This window comes from Macaca mulatta, chromosome 13 (genome assembly GCF_049350105.2).
Source record: "Macaca mulatta isolate MMU2019108-1 chromosome 13, T2T-MMU8v2.0, whole genome shotgun sequence".
Taxonomy (NCBI): domain Eukaryota; kingdom Metazoa; phylum Chordata; class Mammalia; order Primates; family Cercopithecidae; genus Macaca; species Macaca mulatta.
Window position 1 is genome coordinate 25,426,128 of NC_133418.1, and position 10,172 is coordinate 25,436,299.

The window sequence follows — 10,172 nt, forward strand, 5'->3', positions numbered from 1 at the left end:
CCGCCCCCGGCTCCCCCGGAAATCTGGTCGCTTACGCACACACTCTGCGTGCCCTGCTGCGCGGGCCCTGCTGGGAAGTGTGGTTCTATGGCTTCGAGGACCGCTATCTGCGCCTCAGTCTGGACTACCAACCCCATAATGCTCTCCGCGACGAGATGCGCAATCGCCGGCGACGGGCTCCGGCACTTCGCTCTGTGGGAGTATCAGTGTGGTGACTGCTTACCCGGGGGAAGTGTTCTCAGGGCACGATTAGGTGAAGGCCAGGGATATTTCTGTTCGCCCATGCATCCGAGAAAGGAGTGTTAGACCTGACCCTGTTGTTTCTCCCAGCAGTGAGAACGTGGCCATGGACGAGAATTCCAAGTAGTGGCACTTCTGTAGACGTCGCGGCCCTTTTGGGGTTACTACTACCCAGGAAACTCACATGCGACACGGGCGCCAGCTGAAGTCCATCTAGACCCCCGCAGACCCAAGGTCACAAGTTGAGAACTCCCTGCCGTAGACATTCTTCTGCACCTAGTGGTGGAGCAGGTGGAGCTGCACCTTGCACCGCCCATTTGGAGACTGGTTCTGTACAGATGAGTGTGCCCTGCTGCGATCCTGCAATCTTTGGTGACTAACAAGGACTTACTGTGAAAACAGATTTATCTTTTCTTCTCTACCTTTAAGGTTTCTTGCTGTGGAGAATAGTTAAGGGACGAGGAATTCTTATTGTCCCCATTTTACAGGCAAAGAAACTAATACTGACCCCAACCTTACCGACCACTTGGAGGTCCCTAAAAACACATGACCTTTGCGTTTCTCCGCTGTTAGTGGAATCCTTTCTGTCTGCTCATGAACTCATCTTCAAACGCATTCCAGGCCTTCAAAACTCTTCTGTGAGCGCAAGTCCCTGGTATGGGCCACTGTTAACTGCCGCTTATCACCTGGATTTTCTTATCTGTGCTTTGCCCCCTGAGGCTGTGAGCTCCTGAATCTTCACCTTTGTCTGTAGGAGGAAAAGTTGTTTGAGATGATATTTGAATCCTTCAATTTAGGCCAAATTCAGAACATAGCAGAAGGTTCTGGCTAACATGCAGAAGCGTATGACTGGACTCCCATTACTGTTGGTCTGCAAAGTTGAAGGCTACTGTAGGCAAATGTGTCACCTTTAATGTATCTCCTTAGGAGCAGTCTTTCACCTTATTCATGCTCCTCGGCACCCACACCAAAAGATTGATGAAGCAAATGGTAGCTAGTCTCTGCTTTACCCCGTCACCCCTGGCCTGAGGACCTTTGAACCATTTTAAATGCTCTACCTGCCAGCCTGGCCATCTATGCACTGCTTGCTCCATCTACCCTTCTGACTCAGCTGAAATACCACCTTCTCAAAGAAGTCTAAGTGACCACCTCATCTAAATTGGGTTTCCTACCCACCCCTCCTCTATCACTTTGCCCATGGTTGTATTTCCATTACAGAACTTCCATCCATCATTCATTTCCTTCGTTTTGTACTTGTTTATCATATATCCTCTGTAGAAAAGAACATTCTGAGAAGACAGACTTTGAGTGTCTTTCTACAGAATCCTCCATTCCTAAAACTGCCTGACCTGTAGATGGTCCTCGACAAATATCTAAAACACTTTAAATAACAAATAGATGTCATGTTTTAACCCTACACTCCACCTTCGGCCATACAGAATTTTAGTCCCTGCGTCCATGCTCTTACCTCCGTGTTTTCGTACACTCTGTACCCTTCTAACTCTCAGATATTCTTCAAGACTTCATTCTGTTACTTGTTACTCTGCAACTCTAAACCCTACTCTTAGTTGAGTTGGCTGCTCTTCCGTGCTCCCAATCACCTGTAACCTCTCTGTCATAATCATCTCGCTCTATTCATTTGACTGTCTCACCCAAAAGACATGTCCCTTGATGGCAGAGACTGTTGCTCATAAAGTGGACAGTGCCTTGTTCAATTACTGTTTTGGGGTGGCAAGGTCTGTCTGTGCCTGTTTGTGTTCTCTTTCCTTCTCTCTTTTCTCCATGTTGTACTCATCTTTCCATTTCTGTACCCCTTTTAATCCTTTCCTTAGGTTGTTATTCATGCCTAGTGATTCTCATGGACATTCTGAAATCCAGGTTCTTAGGGCTGAAGACTATGCCGATCTTTGAAATAATATGAGTATCGCATTCTGATGACACTTCATTTGCATAATTATTGATAATAGTGCCAGGTACGATGCTAAGTACTTTGCAGACTTTATCACATTTAATCCTAACTTCAAGAAGTGGATACCATTAACTCCTGGCCAGGCACAGTGGCTCTCACCTGTAATCTTAGCACATTGGGAGGCCAAGGCGGGTGGATCACCTGAGGTCACGAGTTCGAGACTAGCCTGGCCAACATGGTGAAACACTGTCTCTACTAAAAATATAAAATTAGCCAGGTGTGCTCGCACACGCCTGTAGTCCCAGATACTCAGGGGGCTGAGACAGGAGAATCACTTGAACTTGGGAGGTAGAGGCTGCAGTGAGCTGAGATGGCACCACTGCACTCTAGCCTGGGCAAGACAGAGTGAGACTTCATTTCAAAAAAAAAAAAAAAGTGGATACTGTTATCCTCATTGGTATAAAAGAAGTCCTCACTTTGGGAGACCAAGGCAGGCAGATCACAAGGTCAGGAGTTCGAGGCCAACCTGGCCAACATGGTGAAACCCTGTCTTTTCTGAAAATACAAAAACTAGCTGGGCATGGCGGTGGGTGCCTGTAATCCCAGCTACTCGAGAGGCTGAGGCAGGAGAGTCAGTTGAACCCAGGAGGTGGAGGTTGCAGTGAGCTGAGATTGCAACATTGCACTCCAGCCTGGTTGACAGGGTGTGAGACTCTATCTAAAAAAAAAAAAAAAAAACAAAAAAAAAAAAACAAAAGTCCTCACATACTCAAGGTCACGCTGCTTGTAAGCGAAGCTGGGATATGAACCTCCAGTGATTATAGGACCAAACCCTGACCTAATGGAATCACCTAGATGGGGATTTATTGATTGCCCCACCCCACCCCCAATATAGCCATGAACTTTGTATAAACCACACAGGTAATGCCTTTTCTCTTTAAAGCCACAAGTAATAGCAGTAAATCTTAAGACAAAATGGTTAAGAGGGAAAAAAAACTATGTATGAGAAAGTACTAAATGAAAGCAAGTGCACAGGTTTTGGATGATGGACCAGATTCAGGGTCTGATAAACAAAGTAAGATCAATCTACTTTATAACTTAACCCACTAAAAAGCCTTTTTTTTTTTTATTACAAGGGCCATGCTGATCTCTGTATCTTGCCAGTTTTAGTATATGTAGTGCCAAAGCGAGCACTAAAAAATCTTTTTTTTTTAAACTAGATTGCACTAGAAAGAACCGCATGGGATTTATTCTTCCCTCTTTCAAGAAACCTAATGAAATTGGGCTGAGATTCCAAGGAACTGCTGGAAAAGAGTTATCAGTACCAGAATGAAGGATCCTAGAGGGCAGAGCCCACCGTTCTATTTATAGTGGTAAGAGGTAGGGCCTGTGCCTGCGTGGGCTTTAGTTATTCGCTCCCATGATAGTCCCGGTGTGGTCCAGTCTGAGAGGAAACAGAGGCAATGGGCACCATGGCACTTCACTTAATGCTGTTGTATTAGTCCATTTTCATGCTGCTGGTAAAGACATAGCTGAGACTGGGCAATTTACTAAAGAAAGAGCTTTAATGGACGTATAGTTCCACGTGCCTAGGGAAGCCTCACAATCATGGCAGAAGACAAGGAGAAGCAAGTCACATCTTACATGGATAGCAGCAGGCAAAGAGAGAGAGCTTGTCCCATTTTTAAAACCATCAGATCTCGTGAGACTTACTATCACAAGGACAACACAGGAAATACCTGCTCCCACAGTTAAATTATCTCCCACCAAGTCCATCCCACAATACGTGGGAATTATGGGAGCTACAAGATGAGATTTGGGTGGGGACACAGAGCAAACCATATCAGCTGGGATGTAGGCACCACCAGGAAGATACATAGCCATCATTGTGTGCCTGCCCAGGCTTCAGTGAAGCAGGAAAAACTCTTGCTTTCCACTTCCTCATTTCCATTTCCTCTCCTTTCTCACTCACTTTTCTCAAAGTTTGTACATTTTCTCACTTTTCTCAAAGTTTGTACATTTTTCTCACTTTTCTTCACAGTTTGTACATTTTGAAGATGATTTCCATGGAAGACTGTACAGAGCTACAAACTAGATGTTGGAATGGATTTGAGGATCCTGCCAGAGACTGAAGATGCTGGCTCAGATTTATCTCAGAATAGAGTTTGGCTCACCCTGCTTTCATTCAACAGCTTCACTCATTTAGACATAGCAACCCAACTTCACACCCTCCACTCTCACACCGTTAGAATGACCCTTTGGAACCTCAACTTTTGGCCTGCCTTGCTCCATCCCCTTTTCACAAGGGCAGGTTTATTGTCTACTAGCAATCTTGACTAGGGCCTTGGAAGAGGATTGGACCTTATTTATAGTGGTCTAATGATCAAAGCAAGTCATTGTTAATACATCAGTGTTACTACCTTGCTATGCATGTAACACTGGAAAACAGCATAGTGCAGTCCATTTACCAAAACCAAATCTTCTTACTAGTTGACCAACACCATGTGGTCCTGAGAAAAAATGTGTATAGAACAATCCCTTACTGCTGTATAAAACCATTCCTTGCTTAAGGATCACCTGCCTTTTGATGTCTTTACACCAGTGATTGTCAACTTGGAATGATTTTTGCCCCTCCCCTCATGGGGATATTTGACAATGTATGGACACATTTTTTATTGACACAATTGGGAGAATGCTACTGGCATCTAATAGGACAGGGCCAAGGATACTGCTAAACATCCTTCAGTACACAGACAGCCATATACACAAAGAATTTTCCCAACCAAAGTGTCAATAGTGCTGACATTGAGAAACTGCCTTAAAGAATCTTCAGGTGGGATTACATGGGAGGTTGTGTTAGCAGTGGCAAATCCATACAGGTCTGCAGCAACCTCAATTCTTGCCTCCTCAGAAGAAAGAATTCAAGGAGGCATTAGGCAATTCGAAAGACCAATGCAAGTTTTGGAACAGCAATAAAAATTTGTTTAAAAACTTTAGAGAAAGAACAAAAGGAAGGAAAGTCCACTTGGAAGAGGGTCAAGCAGGCGACTTGAAAGACAAGTGAGTGGTTTGACCTTTTGAATTAGGATTTTATATGTTGACAAACTTCCAGGGCTTGCATTTTTTTCTCCCCTAATTCTTCCTTTGGGGTGGGCTGTCTGCATGTGCAGTTGCCTGCTAGCCCTTGGGAGGGGACCATGCATGGTGTGTTTACTGGAGCTGTACACATGCTCACTTGAGGCGTTCTTCCCTTACCAGTTGAATGTCCCTAGGAGGCCATATACCAGTTCACCTCTGCCATTTTTCCTCTTAATGCACATGGTTGAGCCCACTCATGCAACTCCTGAGATCTTATTGGGAAGCTGTTGACTACCAGTTTCAGGTTTTTCCTATCTGTTGGGAGACTGAATTTCCCGGGCACTGGCGGCAACCAATTATTATTTTAGAGAGGCAGTTAACAGCTGCCTGACCATCACCTGATGGTCACCTGACATTCTTTGTAGGGGTTCGGGCGAGTGCTCTCCTGCCCTGCTCATGATCAACTATCTACCCACTGTAGCATTTCTCCCCTCAAGATTCCAAGACCTCAATTCTTTGGGAAGAATGGATGATCAGCCTTTCATAAATCCCTCCTGCTGATGGTGGGGCAGTGGTGGTTGTTCTGTGACTGTTGGCCTGTTGCTAGCTGTCAGGGAAGGAGAGTGGCTCCATGGGTTGATGAAAGCAGTATCCAGCCAGGTCCAAGGGAGGCAGGGGCAGAATTTTATCTCCATCATGTATCCCTGATGGACATCTAGGGGTCCCCTGTAAGAGGGTGACTCTTGAATATTGAGAGGATGGTATCCCTCACTGAGGATTATCTGGAGCTTGATGGCCTGAAGATGAAAATAGACAATTGGGTTATTTGTAACTGGTGGCCATAGTCATGCCTGCCAAGACTTAGGTTTATTGGGTTGCTAGCCAATTCCAGTATGTGCCCAGAATTAGAATATTCATCCAGATTTGTACATTACCCATCCCTTTTGTTTCTTCTGAGCTGCAGCCAGAGATCACTAGCTGGTTCACAGGAATGAAAGTTAGTCTAAATTGCAGAGAAAAACTCAAAAACAGCTGATGAGACTAGAATCTAAGAACAGGTATACCATAGTTCTTGAAACATAATTTGCCAAGCATGGTGGCTCATGCCTGTAATCCCAGCACTTTGGGAGGCCAAGGTGGGCAGATCACTTGAGTTCAGGAGTTTGAGACCAGCCTGGCCAACATGGTGAAACCTCGTCTCTACTAAAAATACAAAAATTAGCTGGGCGTGGTGGTGGGTGCCTGTAATCCCAGCTACTCGGAAGGCCATGGCAGAAGAATCGCCTGAACCCAGGTGGCAGAGGTTGCAGTGAGTTGAGATCATGCTTCTGCACTCCAACCTGGGCAATAGAGTGAGAGACTCCATCTCAAAAAAAAAATAAGAAAAAAAAAAAAGAAATAAACATAATTTTTCTCTCCAGTCCTCATTTTTATTAAAAACAAATCATGACAGGACAGATTTGTTTGCAAAATAAACTTTAATCTTATTATACTTGGCCTAATTATTTGCATAAAGCACAGCAAGAATAATTATTTCCCATATAGGCTCCTGTTTAAATTGGCTTTGATGGAACTTTGTTCCATAAGGAATCTCAAATAAGACGTTTTTAAAGCCTTAAGCCCAGGCATGGGTTGGTGCCATCAAATACCTGTATGAATTGAATAAACTCCTTTCCTCTTGAGGTCCCCAGATAACCTGGGACTCCTGGGCCTGTCAGAAACTGGTATTCTTTACTTACTACAGGTCAGGAACCCTGTACAGGCACCATGTAGATAAGGTATGTTTTCCTACGGGGACTTTATTGGCTCTATAAGTCAAATCTGATTCCTTAAAGGAAAGCATACCATTACAGTTAAAGCCTTGGTAAAATAATCAGTGGCTTCAATTTTGTCCTTGCAAAAGAAAATAGATTCTTATTGCACTTATGCAAATTACTATGTTGCCATAAGTTAGCAATACTCACAAATAGTTTCCAAATTCTGGGGAATCTGGAAGAGAGAAATATGCTACAAATTTTGTTTACAAAGGTATGCTTTGCTCATTTGTTAAAAATTGTAAATAGCTCAAAAGAAAAGCTTTCTAGGCTTTGAAAAACAAAAGATTAGCAATGTTTTAAGCAAAAAGTAACAAGAGGATTGTTTTAGTCTTTTCTTGGTTCAGTCCACGCAGTTTAACTCCTGTTCTGCTTCATATTCACGAACATTTTAGCTCTCCATGAGAGTCCTGAAAGTTTTTTCCTCTATTATAATGCCACAATTCCAAAGTTATCAGAAACCTGCATTTAAGAGCACCTGTTAGATTCCCATAGCTGATTATAAACTGCCTTCTAAAACAATCCTTTAACCCTCTAAAGTGGGCAGAAAAATCCATATTCCCATGACTTCTTATAACTTTTTCCCAAAAGCACATTCTACCTTCCTTACATACCTTACATGTAAAACTATTTTTCCAGTAGCCTCAAGTACTTGTTACATTGTTAAGTCTCAGCAATTTTTACTTTTGGTGAAAAAACTGGTAAGTAAGTGATTTTAATTATGTACTAGGTTTGGAGCCTAGGACACCAGACAGAAGTCCAGATAAGGTTTGACTGTTTTCAGCATAACTAGGTGGCAGGGCTAACTCTGTATGTTCCCAGGCCTTACCTAGCTTTAAAGCAGGGAATTTGTAGAGTTAAGAACCATAGTGCCAGTTTGTGAAGCATTTAGAAGGCATAGTAATCTTTACAATTGTATAGCATTTCTTTCATAAATTCCCTTTCACAAATCTTTTTTAACAACTTAGACCACCTACAACATGCTTGGACTTTTTCACTTGTCCTAAACATCCCTCTTTTTAAACCACCAGTCATTTTACTTTAGGATAAGAATTTACCATACGAGATTTTTTTTTTTTTTTTTTTTTGTCCTACAAAATCTCTTCTTTATATCCTTCCTTACCAGAGATACCACTTTACCTTTATAACCTTTGAATTAGACAAAAGTCATTTTCCTTCTGTTAAAAAGTTAAGGTTTGTACTGCATGTTGCTATGTGAGTCCTGTGGAGGGGGAGCAGATAAGGCGGTTATTGACATACTGCAGAAGTTATCCACTGCTCAAGAGTTTGCTCAGTTAGACTTTTCACTAGAACTTTTATGAATAAATGTGGGCTATTTATAAACCCCTGAGGTAGGACTGTACAGGATAAAGTTATTGGTTAAAGAATTAGGTAATTTTGCGGGGAGAGATAGGGCTATCAGACAGAAAGATGAATTCAGAGGCTGGGTAAATATTGAGTGAGCACCCATTTTGGAAAGTATATTTTTGCCCCAAAGAGGTGTGAGGACATTACCAGGGAATGGTGGGAGAATAGTAATTGGTCCCTTAAGTAATGTAAAGGGGTGCGAATCTTTTCTTTTGGGGGGGTGCCATTTGCCCCCATTGCCTAACAGGATTTGTAAGAGAGTTGCTCAGAGAACAATATTAGCACAGAGTAGGCAGCTCTTGAACCCAAAAGGGAAATTTATAATTGTACTTGCCACCTGCAGAGTTGCCCTCAGCTTTGTCCTGTTGGTGATGATGTGTGATTTGGAAGGCAGCTAGAGCAGAGAGCACCTTCAGCTCAAGCTTATCAGGGGTTGGGATTCTGTCCCAAGGGCCCTTTGGCCCGTCAGGGCAGTCGCATTTCCAGTGGCCAAGCTTGTGGCAGAGAGACAAGCCATTAGATGCTTTTTCCCATTTATCCCATTAGGGCACTTTGTCTTCCAGTGGCCTGGCTTCCCACATGAATGCCAGTGCCCTTAGGGCAACCTGAAGGAGGCTGGTGGGCTTGCAGAGGAGCCAATACTTGAACCCACCTCCTTTCTCTGTGTTTCTCCTTTTACTTAGCCTTGTCATCCTTATTCTGCTCTCAGTTATAAAAGACTGAGGTGGCTAATCTGAGGACCTCCTGCACAGGGGTACTGAGTTGTAAGGCTGACTTTTGCAATTTCCTCCCAGTCCATTCTTAAGCCAAATAGTATTACAAAGGAAAACTAGTTTTTTTGTTTTAAGATTTGGGGGAATCAGACTTTTCCCCGTTTTAGGGGGTGCATCCAAGGGGCATGATCTTTAATATGGAGATGCTGTTACCCATCTGCAAAGGGCAAACAGAGGAGAAAAAGGGGAAAACGTTTTTCCTCTGCTTTCCTATTATTCTGAATGAGACATCCCCCATTGTCCTTAGCATTCCAGAATAAACCGGTCCATCTCATCACAATTACCCACTTGAAAACAGAGGAGATACCGGAGTGAAGAGTGGGCCCTCTGTTCATCCCTGACGTTCTGGAAGGAACTGGTCTTACTGTGTACCCCTAACCTTGCTTTCTTCTCTGTTCTAATGGTAATCTGTTAGCCTAGGGCCAAACTTCATCTCTGTCCTATGGGTCTCTTGCACCTGCTGCCTTGGGCCAGCCTACATCCTTGTCTCCATGACCCTATAGTAACTCTCACTTCAGCATTTTAGCAACAAAATGATTATCTCTTTTCTTGTATTCCCATTTCCATGTTCTTTAAGTAGATGAGAAGCCTGTTTTTCAGCTAACTGCTGCAAGGGGCTAGACTTCCTTCCCTGCAAATATGACCTTGAAGGTCTTGATGTATGTTAAGAAGCACATGCAAGTGATTAGAGAAATGGAAGCTACAGGAGAAAGTGGGAGGAAGTGAGAGGAATACTCATGGAAAGCCTTCATATGCGCACAAATACAGCAGCCCTTGGATTCAAGAGGGCAACATTTATTTGCCCTCTTGACATAAAGGAGTAAACTCCAGAGGACTTGGGGCTTGGGGTAAGAACTCGCAAATGGTGAAGGAAGAATTTGTCCTCCTCTCAATGGGAGCTTACTCAAAAAAAAAAAAAAGGCCGGGCGCGGTGGCTCAAGCCTGTAATCCCAGCACTTTGGGAGGCTGAGACGGGCGGATCACGAGGTC

General features: G+C 43.5%; 1 long non-coding RNA gene across 1 annotated transcript; it reads left to right on the forward strand.

Moving 5' to 3' along the window:
* The first annotated feature begins 12 nt into the window (after positions 1–12).
* On the forward strand, positions 13–6,717 carry LOC114671911 (uncharacterized). The gene is made up of 2 exons (XR_013402659.1): positions 13–895; positions 4,191–6,717. It is a non-coding gene; the product is annotated as an uncharacterized LOC114671911 (long non-coding RNA).
* The last annotated feature ends 3,455 nt before the right edge of the window (positions 6,718–10,172 follow it).